Genomic DNA, 20,114 nt, shown 5'->3' on the forward strand with positions numbered 1-20,114 from the left:
CCTGCTTGAAGTATCATCATAGAAATAATTTAACAGTAAAAATAATGTGAAATATATTGCATGTCGTTTATAAAAGGCAGTTTTACAATGCAAGTTGAAGTTATGTCACCGGAAATTGAGTCTTCAGTGTCCCAATGTGTAGTGAGCCAGGGTTCTTACCAGTTCCCCAACTCATGTACCAATATATACCAGTTACCCAACTCATGTACACAATATACCGATTCATGAGCTAGGGACTGACTGGGACACTACCTGTGAAACATAAACAACTTGTACTCAAAGAACCCTGTCTATATATTTGTATTGAGTTTATTTTAGATTGATATTCTCTACTTTTTAATTCAGTGTCAGTTGTGCTATATATTGTTGACCAGTCACAGAGAATTATTCCAAACTTATGTGATTCACTTATATTGAATACTTGCAACAGACCAATCACACTGAGTTATTCTAGTGTTCCAGCAAATCTCTGGTGTGATGAAGATAAAGGCTGTGTAAAATGACATGTAAAAATAGAAAGAGCTTTTGTCACCTCTGAACTGAAGAAACTTCATATATAGATGTATATACTTCCTTGACTATTTTGGATATTTTTTTCAGGGGAAAAAAAACATATCAGGCAGAACTCTGTAACTTGTTGGAAAGCCTCATAGACAGCTCTATTTTCAAACCAAATGAAACACATACAATATTTTTCTGCAATTTATTGTAATAATATATATTGAACATAAACCATGTAATGCGTTTGCACAATAAATAAACTGATGTAGAAAAATATAGAATTTCTTATATGTATATCCAGTTTGATGAGACATCCATTAAACACCCATTTATTGTTAATGTTAAACAACCTTTTAATGTTATTTGCCAGCTTGTGCAGTCTGTAGCATTGTTCCATTGAGCAACTCGCACAACTCCACCATCTGTTTCTCAAAAAACTGTTTACTGCCTGTTCAAATTTCTCATTAAATTCTCACATGAGCCTCTGTGCTACTTTTCTTTTAGATTATTTCCACAGCAACACATTTACTTCCCTTGTGAGATTGCTGTCAGTCAACCTAACAAACTTAAGTGTGGAGCAGTTGCCTCAGAAATGCTTCAGCCAATGACACGTTTAGCCTGTTCTTTACCTAATTAATATTCATGAACTTAGCATAGGAGACGAGAATTCCCCAAAACAATACCCCCCACCATTCAGCAAGCCATTTCTGAAAGCTGACAAACATGAGTAACACAAAGAGCTGCAATCTGTATCAAGCTTTGTCATAAGTTGGTGGAAAAAAATCTGCCATAATAAAATCAATCCATACAAATGCATCATCACACAGGAAGCTAAAGACAAAAACAAACAAGCAAGCAAAAAAAAACCCAAAAAAAACAATGGTCTTTTTTTCTGAATTTTTATATGCAATATAAACAGATGAGTAATAAAAACTTACATACTGTTTTTAACTATCTGTAGTATGTGAGAGCTCGGTATTGTTCCATGCCACACTGTATATTAAATCTGCAGGGAAGCAGGATAACAGCCAGACATCTAGTGCTGGAGTGTGAAGAATGCTTGAGCATATGGTGTAAATAATCCTAGAAGATTAAACTGCCTTTGTTCACACTGGTATATGCATATGAAGATGCTGAGCCACATCCTGGACCCATGGATTTCTCTTCATATTAGCTAGGTTATGAGTGTACAGTATATACACAAACAGTTCATGAATGATGTGCTCTAAGTGTGAGAGGGATGAAGTAGGAGACATGCAACACTCACAACAAGCACCTTGATTCTGTTTATATTGGATGTATCAAGATGTAGATATTTGACCCATAATTGCAGCTGTTTGAATATTAAATGCTGAATCATGAATGTGGGTATAGGTATAGGTGTGGATATATATGCATATATATATAGTATGTGCATTTGGGATTGTTGAAGCCAAAGACAAATTTCTACCTTGTGGACAATAAGTGTAGATTTTATTGTCATTGCAGCCATATACAGGTGGTAAGGTACAGAGTAAAATGAAACAACGTTCCTCCAGGACCATGGTGCTACATACAACACAGAACTGCAGGAGACAACACAGATCTAGGTACACTACTAACTAATTGAACTTACCAATCTACTTTTTTGCCGTTTTATCTTGAGGACCTACCACAGAGTTTTCCTCAAACTACATCAAAACCAAATGACTACCTAAATCTCATTTCCTTATACCAGCGATTTTGCCTCGAAAAACAATAAGACAGATGGGCAGCCTGTCAGATGTCATTGTGAATGTGGGTGTCTGAATAACCTGAAAGCTTTAATGCACAGGTGCTGCTGTGGAAAATGCCTTCAGCTTCTATCTCCTATCACACACCCACACACAAAGCAATAAAACATAGTATGTACTGTACTGCTCAGTACAGTAAATACTATGTTTTAGCGAGTTGAAATAGCAGAGATGGACTTCTTCTTCTGGAAGCCTGCCCAGCATTAATGCCCATGATATTACACTTACGCATATTGATAGAAGATATTGATTAGCTGTAATAAGATGAGGGCTAAACAGTGCTGTTTATCAAACTCATTCTTGTCTGCATAGCAGGTTTCCCTGTGAATACTAAACTGAATGTTGATCAGTCCACAGGGATTTCTCCCAGTTGTGTGCTGTGGATTCATTTCCTTCTAACTATGACTAGACAGAAAAGGCCACAGTAATGTGCAGTACAGTATGAGTCACTGAGGCTTAAAATCCTTAATCAAATAATGGAAAGTAATCAGTCAACCAAACAGATTTCACTTCCAAATCAGAATATTCCTGATTAGATTAGGTTAGATTTACACAGCAATAACTGAAGAAATGTGAAGGTAATGTTTGACTAATATTCTGTTACTAGGATAGAGAAACAGCATATAGCATCAAGGGAGTGGTTATGGTCAGCAGTTACACTTTTCTACCAGCTCAGCTTGTTGTGGCATATTATACATAATCCCTGGTTTATTATCAGGTGCACTGCAATTTAAACATACTCACTGTTTCTTATGCTTATTAGTTCATTCTGTTAGACAGACATACAGCCATGACACACATACATTTTAACACTGGACTCTTGTCTGGCTTAATTTCTCTATCCTTTGCAAAATTTGGAGAGTTTTTTTAATCCTTATGCCTACCACTACTTACCTTTAGTTAAAAACCCCTTTATTAATGAATCTGAAAAGCATTCTGTTTCAATTCTGTAATTGATTTTGGATAAAGACAAGGCAAATGAAAAACAGTAAATAGAATATGCATGTAATCATTTTCTGATATGACAAATGTTATAGGGATTACATTATTTCTCAGCTCTGACAGAAAGTACAGAAGTTACTTTAGACTTTAGTTAGGTACAAATGCTTTTCCAGTACAGTTTTGTGGAATTAAAAATAAAAATAAAGATGTTCCAGTTTATTTTAGCTCAAACCAAAACTAATGATCTATTTAACTGTTAAACCATCACATCAGACCATGGGACTCCATATTCCTGGGGTCTCATCTTGTAGTAGCATCATTTCCATACTGCCAAAACACACACACACACACACACACACACAAAGCTCTTTTTGTTCTCTCTTGCTATTCTCTCTGTGACGTGTAGCACAAATAGACCAAACAGCAGAAACTGCAGTCACACATCTCTCATCCCTCGCTGTCCATCACAAACTGTAATGAAGATAGATTAAGGGGTGTGGGAATCTGTGCCCTCCACTCAAGGTTGATAGAGGAGAAGATTAAATATGACTGGGTGAAGATTGATTTAGTGCTTATTCATAGGCCTATTCCCTTTGACGGAACTAAAGCTTCCTGAACAAGAGCTACAAAGCTCCTGGTTAGGATTTCTGTAGAAAGCTTGACTATTATGTAAGATAACGATTGCAACACATGTAACTGCATCGTGGGTCTGACATTTACAACACAGCAAAAGCACAGTGATCGAAAAAAGAATTTAAGAAGAGATTTGCCCTGTATTTATTTATTTAATTAATTATTTTTGCTTCTTTTTTTGCATGAAAACAATGTTAACATCATCATACCCTTTAAAACCAGCTATGCATAAATTAAGCTCATGTTTAAATTAAACTTCATGCATATATACACCATGAAGCCTGTGAAAAACACTCCAGCACGACTGAGCTCTCTTATTAGAAAAACACTTTTTTTTGCCAGGTAAGAAGGTTTTAATGATGAGGAGTTTTATCCCTTTTGAAGTGACACAGAGTCAGTCCTGTTCCTGGATCAAGCTCCTAATCTTCAGCACATTTCCACCACAAAAGGACCTGAAAAAAAACATCTCAGTTCCAGCACCAGTGATTTGGACCCAGGAGCTAGTGATGTTAGAGATTCTGGTTTCAGGACAAGCCATTTAATATCCATTACAACAATAAAAGCATTTATTTTACATGACCACCATTACAAAACAAATGAAGAATACAGTTGTTGTTTGTCTGTTTGCTTGTTTGTTTGCTTTTACATGTAAATTTTTGGAACAACTTAAATATTTGTGGAAAAAATCAGTGGTCTAAAGAGGAAATGCACGTAACTGGAAATTGAATCAAATGCAGTTGCAGTGCTAATTGTTTATGCTATGAAAATGAAAAACACAAAAGAAATGTTTCACGATTAGAGCTTTGCAGATACTCTTATCCAGAATGACTCTCAGAAGTGCCTTGGAATCAAAATTTACTGTCATGCTACTTTTTAGGGAAAATGTATTATTTTTATTGTTTGTTTGAAGAACGCAGTGACTCTCAGGCATTCTCTTTCCCACACCTGTGTGCCAGCACAGAGAAGAGCATTGATCATTATGCTGTGTAAAAATGCTGACAGAATTCCTGTTATTAGATAATGGTTTGGTGTTAAAACTGGTGAAAATGTGGAACTCTTAAAAAGGTTTGCTGCTTCCCTGAGTATGACCACATGAGTGAGTTGACAACTGATTCCCTTGAAACAAGCTTTGCTCCTCACCATATTTGTCCAACTCTTCAGATCACAAACAAATATTACAATTTATATTTATCAATAATGAGCAACCCAAAGGTGACAATGGCAAAGAAAAACTCCCCAAGATGAACAAAAAAACAAAACAAAAACCAAACTCAGCAGCTTCAGCAGTGAAGGTTGTGCCCAGGTTCTGGTATAATAAATCATACCTTCTAATTATGTTGTACCACCTCTTAGGGAGGTCTTGCCCCCACTTTACCACCCCATATCTAAAACAGGGACATATTTCTAGGCTATAGCACTGACACTGTGTCAGTTAAAATGGGGTAATAAAGTACGACTGGTCAGAGGTCATTGTTCAACCTGGGAATTGTTAGGCTAGGTTTAAAATGCAGCCTAGAAGTAATTAGAGAAGAGCTAAAACTTTTAAACAGTGGGGGTTTGACGGTTATTAATAATAGTAAAACATAAAAAAATTAAAATAATGGTCAATAGCTGCAGCTATAATGTTTCTATACATTCACATGAAATCCAGGCTTATATTCAAATTTATATGAAATCAGTGCAGCTAGTGGGAAAAAGATTTCTAAAAGGCCTCTCTATTGTTCCACTCAGCTGTATGTGTGTGTGTTCACTCAGACACCTCCCAAAAAGATGCAGATAGAAACCAAGGCGGACCAGGGCAATGTCTCTTGTGTTGGGGTCAAAAGAGAGTGCTGACCTCTTCTATAGAAGACAGGGCAGGGTGGTGACACAGGGTTAAAGAGGAGCTTTCAGGGACAGAAATTCTCACACATACACAGCATAGATAGTCACACACAGAGCACTGCAATCTGTTGCCAGAAAGATTGTCTGCCTTGATTTTTGGTTGTAAGTGAGTTCTTTTCCTGGCTCCAAGAATTTTGTCTGTCCTAATGATGGCATATTTAAACATTTTAATCATATCTTTCTCCCTCTCTCTGTCTGTCAGTCTGTGTATCATATGCAACTGCAGCATGGGGTGACTTAATCAGGCTGGGCCAATATATTTGATGTTAAAGAAAAGTAGCTGTATCTATATGTCTTTCCATGTCGTCGTACAAGACAATGTGACAATAGAGCTAAATTATTGATGTTTGATGAAAAGAAACAGGTTGAAAAAGTGAGCATTTCAACAAGGATTCACTTTTTTAAGAGTGCTTAGAAATGTTGAAGAAACAGTTCTTAGGTTCTTAAGTTTACCATCAGTATTTTCAGAAGACAACACTCTCCCTACTAGCAGGAATCAAAATGGCTGTGGGTGTCTACCGTACTCAAACCAGAAAACCTGGAGAGCTGGATATACACCATGCACCACTTGATTGCAGCCGCTTGATTGAAAATGTTGTAGTAATTGTAAAACAAACAAATAAACAAACAAACAAATAAATTGACAGTTTTACAAATTTTATTTTATTTTATATTACCATTTGAGAATCCATACAGTTCAGCTAGGGCCACCCTTTTCCAGAATAATCTCATTTACCAATTCCGAAAGATAGAAGCAATCAGAATGCTTTTGCTTACACCTAGTGGGAACCACTTAGATTTTGAAACATGGTCCTAAAGCCTTTTGTTACATTTCATTTAAATATGAAAATATATTTATAAAGGAATATAACTAAGGATAACTGATCTGTTTGTGCGCAGGAGCTTTTCAATGTGCATCATGAATTATCTGTTCTCATGAGAGATGACTCCTTTTCCTGGATGGCTCTTTATATACAAGTCCAGACAAGTAGTTTAAATATTCAGCACATCTTACATATGTGCAAATTTATTCCACTGCATTACACATTTTGGTTTAAAAAGAGTGTACAGTCTACAGAAAAGGCAAGTATGTATATATATATATACTTGCCTTTTCTGTAGACTGTACACTCTTTTTAAATATATATATATATATATATATATATATATATATATATATATATATATATATATACATATATATATATATATGTGTATATATATATATATGAGAATATATATATATATATATATATATATATATATATATATACATATATACTGTGTATACACTAAATTATAAGAGAGAGAGAGAGAGAGAGAGAGAGAGAGAGAGAGAGAGAGAATTGTCTGCACTATTCTGTACACATGAGCTGTCACGGTTTTTCTTGGTTGTGCCTCATTGCACAAGTCACAATGCAGAACAAAATAATAGGACAACACAGAGTTCAGCTACTATATTTTTTTGTAAAAGTGTGCAGTATTAAAAAGACATATTTGTCATCACTAAATTGTATTACTCATATTTTTACAATATGTTTTTTAAAATTACTACAGCCTATAAATATCCACATTATCCATATATATAATGAGTGTCAGCCTGCCCACAGCATATGAAAACAAAAGCGGCTATCAAAACACAAATGCAATATTTAGTTTAGAAAGGCAATAACCACTAACAGTACAGTGCAGATACATTTGCATATTATAACTAAACCTTTCCTTTATACAGGAGATCATCACTGAGATTGAAAAACTATTAAAATCATAACAGATTTTCTTTCAAAGTCATAAATTTCAGTAGCAGACTGTCAATATAAAGACAAACCAAAATACCCAAACACATTGGTATCAGTGGGTGTACATGTAAAAGTACATTTCTTAAAAAAATATTTTTCTAGAACAATTACACAAAATGAAAACGACAAGAAAATTAATAACCTAAAAAAAGTCATCTAAATCATAATACTGCAGTGTGTAGCATGTGCTGAAACAATGCAGATCTGGCTTGCATAATGTGCACATGCAGCATGTACTTGCTTTTCATACCTCATCACATGCTCTTCTTTTGCAAGGCTGGGAAAGTTGTGATCCTCACTCCAGCATATTCAACACGGGTCACTTTGCTGTAGTGCGGCTTCCCTCTCCCAGCCAGAAAGTTGGTTTTTAACATGCACTGCAGCAGATGGGCCAAGGCATCCATATTCATTAGCCTCGGTCTGCCACCTTGACCCTGACGCCAGCTCCCCATCCGGGCTCACTTGATGGACTCAATAGAAGCAACTTGGGGCTACTGCAAGACCCCTAGAACATGTTTATTATCCCAAAGGCTGGGAAACAAGGCTCTCCTCAACAATCCCCCCACCATCTCAACTTCAAATCTGCATTACGACACTCACATTCTCAAGCAGGTCCCTCAAGAATGGAACATCTGCCTCACTAATGGGGCCTTCTCAAAGTTGTGTGGATGATAAATGAAGAAAGTCTAAAGAAGACAATGGTGGGAGAGCAGACTGAGGCAAAATCACAAAGTTGATCAATCAAGGAAGAAGGGAATAATGGATTATGGGTTAGGAACAGGCATTCTTATCAAAATACTGCTACATTTTGGAACTGCCAAAACTCTGGTGACTGCGGTGGGTGCAAGTGCAGACTAAGGCAAAATCACAAAGTTCATGGAACAGGAAAGACGGGAATAAAGAAAACCTGCACTAGCTAGAGGAGCCTGTTTATAGCACAATTAAGCCGAAAGTGAGTGATGAGGAAGCTGTAAGGCTGAGAGATTCACATACTGATGGTCGATTTAATAAATTGGTTAAATGAATTAGGAGATAAAATTAGATGACAAGCTGAAAAGTAAATGTAGTTCATTGTAAGATTCAGCAATGGTTCATAAAGAAAGCCATAATTCACACTGAAGATATACACAGAGGAATAACAATGTTAAGGTGGATTTGTGTTGGCCACCAATGTTACCAATTAGGCAACCTAAAGGAAGGTAAGATTTATATTACTGTAGTTCTCTGTGCTTGTTTTTCAGTCACTTCTAATCAGAGCAAATGCATGAAATAAGACAACAGCCTTCTGTATTATAGTACAGTATGACTTTTGAAGTTTATTTCTGTTTGTTTGATCTGTATGCCAATGTAGGAAATTTTGGGTTAGTGCTTCCCTCATTCCCTCACACTGTGGCCTACTGCATGCCTCAAAATCGATTCCCATGTGGAAGATGTCACTATAATAAATCATCATGGTCTCCTATTTCAGTTGCTGAAATATATCTGGCACATTTTGAGCACTGCAGAGTTTGTGAATCTTAAAGAGTTAGAGAGTGGATATTTAAGAGTATGATCTCATTCTTGTACGCACCACAAATAAAAAAAACCCAAATAAACAAAATAAAAAAAAAATATTGAACAGCAGAAGTAAGGCTGAAAGTGCTCAAAGAAGCATAAGCATAAATCTGCCTTGTTTAGGAGCAGTGTGAGAGGAACGAGGGAAGGATTGAAAATGCTATCTACAATTGAAAAAGCCAGTATACATTAATCCCTGTTACTGCAAGGATAGTTGATATGCAGTGAAGACCCATGAATAATCATACACTAGTAACTGAATAATACTGAAATAAACTAATGTAGAACTAACCTTAACTACAACATGAGTCTTGGTAGACCACGACTTGACGTACATGTTAGTACATATGTGCTATAGATTAATTACCATGTAGGTGACTAAATCAAACATGCTCTATAAGAAAGAAAATTAATTACCTGTAAATAATTTCATATTGCTCACCCTTGTGGGTAAAGAAGAAGTGTCCTGGGCCCGAGCAACGCAGCGCATATACTAGTATTACAGTGGATTTGAAGAGAAATAGATGGTGAATAATGCAAAATGGGCTCTGATGAAATTTATTTTTGTGCATGTTTTTAGTGAGTTTTTGTACATTCAAATAAGGAAAAATTAGGAAAGTAATGCATTGCTATTCAATGATGGGCAGATAAAAGGTCATAAGTTCAAATCCCAGTTCTGCCCCCGCTGGGACCTTGAGCAAGACCCTTAACCCTTAACTCCTCAGTTGTATAAATGAGATAGATGTAAATCATTCTAGAATATTCTGTAATTATTGTGTATGCAACTGCATATACAAATTACATAAACAATTTGAAATGCTGCATGTTTAAGTCATATTATTTCTTAAAGAGAATGCTTGATTTAAATTACTCCTACATGTTAGTTATAACATTAACTAACAAACATGTACTAACATGTGGTTAAAGTGGTTGTTATATACACATGACTTCTATCTAGCCATGGGGGTCACAGTCCAGTGACTTCTGTGCTGGTCCCCAGCCCGGATGAATAGAGAGGGTTGCGTCAGGAAGGGCATCCGGTGTAAAACATTGCCAAATTTAAACATGCGAATCGTCAGTACTCCGAAATGGACAATAATGTTTGCAGATGACATTGTGATCTGTAGTGAGAGCAGGGAGTAGGTGAAGGAAAACCTGGAGAGGTGGAGGTTTGCGCTGGAGAGAAGAGGAATGAAAGTCAGTCGTAGTAAGACTGAGTACATGTGTATGAATGACAGGGAGGGAAGTGGAACAGTAAGATTACATGGTGAAGAGCTGAAGAAGGTACAGGAGTTTAAGTACTTGGGGTCAACAGTCCAGAGTAATGGAGAGTGTGGGGAGAGGTAAAGTAGCGAGTGCAGGCAGGTTGGAATGGGTGGAGAAAGGTGTCAGGAGTTCTGTGTGAGAAAAATATCAGCGAGAATCAGGGGAAAGTGTACAGGACAGTGGTGATACTGGCCATGCTGTATGGTTTAGAAACAGTGTCACTGAGGAAGAGACAGGAGTCAGAGCTGGAGGTAGCAGAGCTGAAGATGTTGAGGTTCTCTTTGGGAGTGACAAGGTTGGACAGGATTAGGAACGAGTACATCAGAGGGACAGCTCATGTTGGACGTTTGGTGGACAAAGTTAGGGAGGCCAGATTAAGATGGTTTGGACATGTCCAGAGGAGGGAGAGTGAGTATATTGGTAGGAGAATATTGGACATGGAGCTGCCAGGCAGGAGGCAAAGAGGAAGGCCAAAGAGGAGGTATATGGATGTAATAAATGAGGATATGAAGCTAGTGGGTGCAAGTGTTGAGGATGCAGAATATAGGGATAGGTGGAGAGAGATGATTTGCTGTGGCGACCCCTGAAGGGAAAAGCCAAAAGAAGAAGAAGAAGAAGATTTACTCATGACTTCATAAGACTTGCTTCATAGTCCACGTAGCTAAATTTGTTTGTTTAGTGTTTAGTACATGCCTAAACTCATCATTAGTTCATAATTAAGTAGGAAGTAATTCAGATATTAGTGCATGTGCTGTTATTGTTAAGTGTAAAGGAAATGGACACATGAGCCTATTTTTCATTAGATGGCTAATTAAAACACATTTGTGAATGGTAAAAACTACTTTTATAACTGGTAAAATGATTCCACATGCAATTGTTTGTTATCCAATTCGCTTGAAATGTCAGAAACTTTCTCCGTGAGGCAGAAAAAGAAGCTGATTTATCCTGTCAAGTCAAATAAGACTCATTATAAAGTGTTAAAGGTTCATGCACCATTTCAAGAGAATTATCAGACCACTCATTCAGTACATCATAACATTCTGTGATGTTAGGCAGTATGACACAATTAACAAACTAATACATCTATAACATTTCAAAGAAATATACATTTATATATAAATGTGAATTGAATTTAACTGTAGTTTGATGGTTTAATTGTAGATGATGCAAATATATTAGAAGTAGCCACCACTGCAACCATTAAAAAAAGATTATTCACTGAAAGATAAAAATAGCAGGTCCACTAGCACAATGTGGAAATGTACATTTTAATATATCATTTGTTAATGGTTTCCTTCCCTCAAGATGTGCTAGCTAGAAGAGAGGAGAGAAAATTATTCATATGAGACAGTGGCTTCAGGCTATTATGCACAGTTTAAGATTTACCTAAAAAAATCCACTCTTGCTCATCTGTGTTGTTCTTTGCTTAATAATTACACTTTAAGGCTTTACCTACAATTACCACTAACATTTTTAGTGGATTGCCAGTGAAAAGAGACACCATTGGCAGGCTGCTATATAGAGTCTCTCACTCCAGGTCCATCAAGGCTCTAATACAGCATGTGTAACATCCTTCATTATCACAGGCCATGTTTCCATTGGCATGCTGCCACTCTTGCTCACCTTCAGGAATATGTATGAGTCTTTGGTTAACCCATTTTTTAATTTTCAACAATCACCGCATAAAGTTCAAACCAATGTAAAAGCTTTTTTTTCATCTTGGGATGTTAATTTCACTTTGCCATGTTACACTGGTAACACTGTACCAACCTTCTAGTCTTTAGTTTTAGAGAATAAATCACATTTATTGGGTGCATTTAAGTTGATCAGAAGAAACACCACACTAATTAGGCAAGTGGTGCAGCAGCAAGAAGTCTAGGGTTCCCCTGGGATGCATCTATATTCCTCTTCCTGTCCAGAAGACTGTGCTCTCCTTATTGCCCTTATTGCAAGGTACTAAAGAAAATGTTGATATAGCTATTTGATAAGACTAAGTACAGTGTTCTATCATGTAAGATTATGATTCCTACCATGTAGGATTATGATTTCTACCATTCTATCATTGCTTCCAACACCTCCAAAAAAACAGGAATCTGATGCTTTCATGGGCACAGACTTACTGAAACTAGACAGCTCAAAATATGACAAAAGACCTTTTTCTAATCTTCAGATGTCCAGTTTCAATAAGTCTGTGAACATGATAGCCTCAGATTCCTGTTCTTAGTTGACAGGACTGGAAACCAATGCTGCCTTCTGCTTCTGCTCTAGCTCATCAACAAGGTATTTCCACCCACAGAACTGACACTCATGCAATTTATTTTGCTTAATGCTCTATAATCTCTATAAACGGTTGCGTGTAAAATTCTCAGGAGATCAGCAGTTTATGAAATACTCAAACCAGCCCATCTGGTACCAACAACCATGCCATGATTAAAGTCACAGAGCTCAGACATTTCTTCCTTCACTTTCATGTGAACATTAACTGAAGTTCTTTACATGTATCTTCATGATTTTATACACTGTGCTGCTGCCACATGATTGTATAACTGTATAAATGAGCAGGTGTACAGGAGTTAAAGTGGTATATGGAGATACTCAGCATTGACAAGATACACATTATTTATCACAATATTTGGCTTTGCTAAAAAAAAAAGAGAGAGAGAGAGAGAGACAATAAAAATAAATACAATTTAATGAGAAGTTAAGGAGTAAGCATGATTAGTGTCATAAAATTATTAGCAATACCCAGTGTGCTTTCAGAAAAGCATTCTTCAGGAAAATATATATCAATATTATCAAAAATATTTAACTATTAATATTATGGTGCTATACAATTCAGCCCTAGGCCGAACTCATGGCTTACTTGCAACTCAAACAACTGTCTTTGCCCCTCCTCTTTGAAACTGAAATTTAAGATGTTTAATACGCAGGTAATTATATTAATAATCTTAGAACAGAGTAACTTCAATGTTAATGACATTTAGGTTAACAGTTAATAAGGAGGAAGTAAACATGAGTTTTATATACTGTATAATATCATTATACATACTATCAAGTTTGTATCACAACCACATTTATCAAACAGAGCCAGGTTTATTTTACTAATATCCAAAAGCCATTTATCTTAAACAATTATCACCTAGAGGAGAGTAGCAGATTATTTTTAATCTATATACTATGATTGGTGAGTGTTTAGCTAGTTTTAGAGCATTTAATTTTCAAGATTCAAGATTCAAGATTCAAGAATCTTTATTATCATTTCAACCGCATATAGCTGACGCAGTACATAGTGAAATGAAATAACATTTCTCCAGGACCTGGTGCTACATAAACATACAACATAAAGTTCAAACACAAAAAAACAACAACACAGAGCTAGGACAGAAGTTTGTCCAAGCCACATAAAGTGCAAAGTGTGCAGCTATGTGCAAACAGACCAACAACAAGACAATAAAACAAAAAACAAAACAAAACAAAAAACAGCAAAAAACAATAAATGCAAGAAAGACAACACAAAAACACAGGACACTTAGCGCCGACAATGTGTAATGGAATGTAAGTGAAATGAAATAAAATAAAATGAAATGTAAAAATATTGTGCAAAAATATAATAGCAGCGGTTGAGGTAGTGTGAATAGAAATAAACATAAAAATAACTATAGCAGCAGATGACAGGTTGAGGTAGTGCAATAAGTAATGAATAAAATAAATTATGTGTGTGTGTGTATGTGTGTGTGTGTGTGTGCGTGTGTGTGTGTGTCCACTCAGGTGAGAGAAAGAGAGTGTGTGTGTTTGTGTGTGTGTGTGTGTGTGTGTGCATGTATGTGTGAGGGAGAGACAGAGAGTTTTATACAGTTCAGTCCTGAGTGTGTGTGTGTGTGTGTGTGAGAGAGAGAGAGAGAGAGAGAGAGAGAGAGCGAGAATTTCGTACAGTTCAGTCCTGGGTGTTGAGGAGCCTGATGGCTTGAGGAAAGAAACTGTTACACAGTCTGGTTGTGAGGGCCCGAATGCTCCGGTACCTCTTTGGGGTCATCCACAATGCTGTTAGTTTTGCGGATGCAGCGTGCGGTGTAAATGTCTGTGATAGAGGGAAGAGAGACTCTGATGATCTTCTCAGCTGTCCTCACTATTCGCTGAAGGGTCTTGCGATACGAGACGGTGCAGTTCCCAAACCAGGCAGTGTTGCAGCTGCTCAGGATGCTCTCGATGGTCCCTCTGTAGAATACAGGGAGGTGGGCTATTCTCAACCTCCTCAGGAAGTAGAGGCACTGCTGGGCTTTCTTGGTGATGGAGCTGGTGTTGAGTGACCAGGTGAGGTTCTCCGCCAGATGAACACAAATGAATTTGGTGCTCTTGATGATCTCCACCGAGGATCCGTCGATGGACAGATCCTCAGATGGTCAGAGTGTCAGATGGACATTCTGTGCTCTCCTGAAGTCAACAACTTTCTCTTTAGTCTTGTCGACGTTCAGGGAGAGGTTGTTGGCTCTACACCAGGCTGTTAGCCGCTGCACCTCCTCTCTGTATGCTGACTCATCGTTCTTACTGATGAGACCCACCACGGTCATGTCATTGGCGAACTTGACGATGTGGTTGGATCTGTGCATTGCTGCACAGTCGTGAGTCAGCAGAGTGAACAGCAGTGGACTGAGGACACAGCCCTGAGGAGCTCCAGTGCTCAGTGTGGTGGTGCTGGAGATGCTGTTTATAGCAGTATGTCAATACTAATACTTGTCATATTGAACTAGGATTGTAGTACTAGTAGTTGTACATTGTACTGGAATCCCATGCTCTCACAATTGTGGCCTGGTTCAATTCCGGGGCAGGAACCCAACACAGCCATTGAGGGGTTAATTATCAGTGCCAAGCCTAGATTAAAAAAAAAAAAATTGTATTGTTGTGTCAGGAAGGGCATCTGGCATCAAACCTGTACTAAATCAAATATGTGGATCAGAAGATCTGCTGTGGCGACCCAGGGACAGAGAGCAGCCTAAGAACATCAGCTTATCATATTGCACTAGATGATTCCAATGTCCCAAACATTTTGGCAAAATTCTATAACAGACTGTTCAATAGCATGTGTTTTCCATTCCATATTATATAATGAAGATCCTCTACTGACAGACCTGCAATAAAAAAAATTGCTACATTTTATAAAACAATCAGTGTAATGGATAATGAATAATGGTTGCATAACAGAAACATTCTTCAAAGTGAGCTTGAAGTAGTAAGGTAAATTTTTTTCCATTTGCATATTTGTTTATGTGGCTGACTGGTATCTCTAAATTGTCCATAGTGTGTGAAACTGGCATCCTGTCCAAGGTGTACCCTGCCTTGTGTCCTGAGTCTCCTGGGATAGACTCCAGGTTCCCCTTGACCCAGTGGGACAAGCGATGTAGAGAATGGATGGGATGGAATGGATGTTAGTTTACATTACACTGCAGTGTAGTTTACTACAATATTCCTAGTTGGCAGGTTTTAGTTAGAATGGTACATATGATGTACAGTTAAAGATACAAAAAGGTAGGGGTACCACCCAAGTCACAAGGCAAGTCTAGTACACCCTTTAATTGTGAAAGTGTAGTGCTGAGATTTTAATCAAAACAATTTAAGGTCATAGATATGCAATTTTATAGCTAACAGGAAGAGAATGGGATTGTCATGTCCAGCCTTCACTGTTTCTGTTTCTCCTCTGTGTGATGAACACCATATGTTTGTGTTTGGAGCCCCTCAGGAGACAGGCAGTAGTTCAGACAGGATATGACATGCTGACAGGAAGCTGCAGATGGGTGAAACCTGGGTGGTAGGGGTTTTTTCTGTCAGTGTGTGTGTGTGTGTGTGTGTGTGTAGAAATACACTTTCCTACATATGTAAAATAGCTAACTCCAGATTTGACAGCTGCACACAAACATCCAATATCTGGCATGCCAAGAGCACATATTCACCGCTTCAGTTTTTTAGTATAATCGTATGAAGTGTTGAGAGATATTAGATTAGATATTAAAGAACATTAGAACCCCTAATTAAGGCATAGCTTTTTACATTAAGAGCAGGGCCTCCAGCATTTCTCATTTCACAAATGGAGCATCAGAGATCCGAGTCACTCCTCTGCTATGTCAGCAGTGAGAGATATTACCCACTGAATTATTCATAAATGGCCTCACCCCATGTAATTTGCTTGCGCAGAGTTTTCACAGAAGTATGGCCAAGGGAGTATGAGGACCACAAGTGCCCTAGATCCCTGCCCTAGAGGAGATAACATATGATGTTATAGCTACAGAACATATAGATATGGACCTTGCTAGACAACTTCATTGTGAGCTAATGACCAGAGGTGCAAACACTACTGGTCAAAAACCTACAACAGTGTAAAACAATGAAGATTTTTGTGGATAAAATGCTATCATACCAGTGTGCTTTTCACCCATATGTGATTTTTGAACATCACATTTCAAAAAGCACACATAAAAAAAAAATATTTTAAATCTAGTCAAATTTATTTTTTATTTCTTATTTCTTAAAGATTATAATAAACTAAATATAAGACTGGGAAGCCTATTTGTGGGCATATTTAAACTTTACCTTTTGTTTTTCTATTGGCAGACTATTTCGCTCATTTTAAAACTTTATTTCAATTTTAATTTTCAATTTTATATGTATTTATTGTTTTCCAGTCATTGCATGGAAGTTTTATACTGTTCCTTTTTTTTCATTTGTATTTTTGTATATTTTTAAAAGCCAAAATAAATGTCCTAAATTGACTTAAATTAGATTATTCTTAAAGTATAAAGGAGAATAAGAAAACATACATCCAAAAGAAGTGGACATGGTTAAAATGTTTGCTTCATACCACTGGGGTTCGATTCCCACCTCCGCCCTCTGTGTGTGGAGTTTGAATTCCCTCCCTGTGCTTTGGGAGTTCCATGCCACAGTCCAAAGACATGTGCTGTAGCTGATTGGCATCTTTAACTTGTCTGTAGTGTGTGAATGTGTGAATGGGTGTGTGAGTGTGTGTGTGATCGAGCTCTGTGATGTGTTGGCACCCCATCCTGCCTTGTGGATAGATGCCAGGCCTCCAAACTAGCGTAAGCAGTACAGAGAATGGATGGAAGGATGAATGGAAATATAAAACATGTACATACATCAGTTTTAGATTAGCACTGCGTACATGTATTTTCTTGTTCATTATTTACACTTTCAGTACTGTACCACAATAAAGATATGATACAGGATGATAGTTAGTGGTTACCTACTTGTTACCTAGCTACCTTTAGGTTAGGAGAGAAGGAAAAAGGAATATGCTAGAGCTGAATAGTCCTCTCACTCATTTAATAGGGCTGGTTGCAAAGGTTTGGTAAGAAAACGTATTTTATTCTTCATCTTCATAAACCTTTAAGCAAATTCTTAAAATAATGAATTTGAAGCATTACACAAACCCAAGTAGCTAAGATATGAATCATGCCCTTATGACAATTATTGGTCTGTGCCGCCAATAGTTTCCTCTTCAACCTCATTGAGACTTCTGCCAAGTAATAAAGTGCAGACAGGAGAAAGCAGGTGCTGGTTTGGGTTTTATTAAAAGTAATCAAAGCAGACGAGCTAGAAAGAGCTGGCAGTGCTCATATAAACAGGCAGAAGGTCAGACCATCAGCAAACAGGTGAGACTTCATGGGGAATGGGTGAAACAGACTAAGGTCAAAACCAGAGAAAGAGACAGACACTGAGTCTTTTTCTCTCACTAGTAGTAGTATTACAGAACAGAATTTGGAGTGAGACATATACAATGATCTGATTCTTATTTTAATCTAGAATGTTGCTTATTCTAGTCAGTTTCTGCGCGTTAGCCATGAGATTACTGACTAGTTGGAATGAAGTTGTAAATTTGTTGTTACAACTGGATCCAAACAGAAAGAGTGTGTATGAAAAGTTTATCAGTAGGGCTGCTCTATCTATCTATCTATCTATCTATCTATCTATCTATCTATCTATCTATCTATCTATCTATCTATCTATCTATCTATCTATCTATCTATCTATCCATCCATCTAGCTATCTAGCTCTCTAGCTATCTATTAGTTTATTATTCTTGTGAATTAATTTAGAAGAAGCCTTTATTTGTCACTTATACATTACAGCATTCGCATATCCTAACTTCAGAAGTTGTGGTCAAAGAGCAGGGTCAGCCATGATACAGCACCCAGGAGCAGAGAGGGCTGAGGGCCTTGCTTAGGATCCCAACAGAGGTAGTTTGGCAGGGCTGGGGCTTGAACCTCAACCTTCCGAGAAACAACTCAGAGCCTTATCCACTTGAACCAAAAAAAAAAAGCCAAAATTAAAACAAACTTAAATGGTCTCATTAAACAAAGGAATCACTACTAATATTTTAGTACCATATTTTTAAAAGATAAATGAAGTGCCTTAATTAACATGATGCTATACTAAATTTATATGATCTTGGCACAAACATTTTGACTTTTAAACCCTTTTTTAATCTGGATGTATCCAGGATGCTTGTATACTGTATGCTGTGTAATCAGTGTTTTTGTGTCATACTCTATGGTGCAATAGTACTAAAACTGCTGTTGTCCTCTAGAGCTTATTACATTCTACCAGGCTTCTTAAATTATAATATCCTATTATTGTAAATACAACGTAAACGATGTGTAAATTTATATCAATCCATGTCAATATTTTTTTCATATCAGTGTAATTGATTGTGTTGACTAATCATTGCAGCCCTATGTTTATAGCCAGCAGGGTTTATGAGATAGTTTGACAGTAAGAAATCATCCACTAGGGTCCACAAGTGGGCTGTGTAGTCCAAACTCTGTTCTTTGTATTAGGCTGAAAAATACTTGTGGAAAGTAACAGTACTTTGTTACCAACTACGATCAAATTGCAGTGTCTGACTTGAGGTTGAGCAACCTCATGATTCAGTAGTCTGAAGTAAGGTTTATTAGTTATACCAGTTTAGAATATTAATTTATTATTGGGATTCATAAAAAGGAAAGAAAGAAAGAAAGAAAGAAAGAAAGAAAGAAAGAAAGAAAGAAAGAAAGAAAGAAAGAAAGAAAGTTACAAGATAACACTATCTAGCCTCAAGGCTGAATAGGTTTCTAGTCTAACACCTCTAACAGTTTTTTGCTACCTTCATGTAAATAATGATTCACTGTTTAATAGAGCATTAAAGTCAAAACCACTTATGAACCATTACGCAAGCAATGAGCATGTTGAGGTTTGTCACTTTGATGTTTGATAAATAACCTCCACCCACTGCCTGTTTGGATCAGTAAATTTACATCTACCTTCAAGGTTGAGCTTGGAAACTTTTGATTAGCAATTTTGCAAATGAGCCCTTTACACATGGGTCCAAGTATTAATGTGTTTTACACTAACATTTACATTAAGCTAAAGAGTACAACACTATGAGCTTTAACACTCACTAGGCTTCTGAGGGGTTTAAGTACCAAACATTTGCCCCTCCCTGTGCAACACAGCAAGACTACACTCAGGGACACTTCCTGACCTGGTAACTTGTCCATGTGGAGTTCAAAATAAAGGTTAGATGACCTCACAGAGTAAATAAAGACCAGAAGAACACTGGCTTATTGTTGAGTACTCTGTTGTTTCGTTTGTATCTCTGAAACCTGGCTTGTTGCTTCTTTGTGGAATTCACCAGGATAAATGATGTGTCATTGTTGGTCCTGCAGCAATATTCATCTTTGTGTGTTAGATGTTAGGAAGAGACATGGAATTTCAGAAA

The sequence above is a fragment of the Hemibagrus wyckioides genome, linkage group LG11 (genome assembly GCF_019097595.1).
Source record: "Hemibagrus wyckioides isolate EC202008001 linkage group LG11, SWU_Hwy_1.0, whole genome shotgun sequence".
Taxonomy (NCBI): Eukaryota; Metazoa; Chordata; class Actinopteri; order Siluriformes; family Bagridae; genus Hemibagrus; species Hemibagrus wyckioides.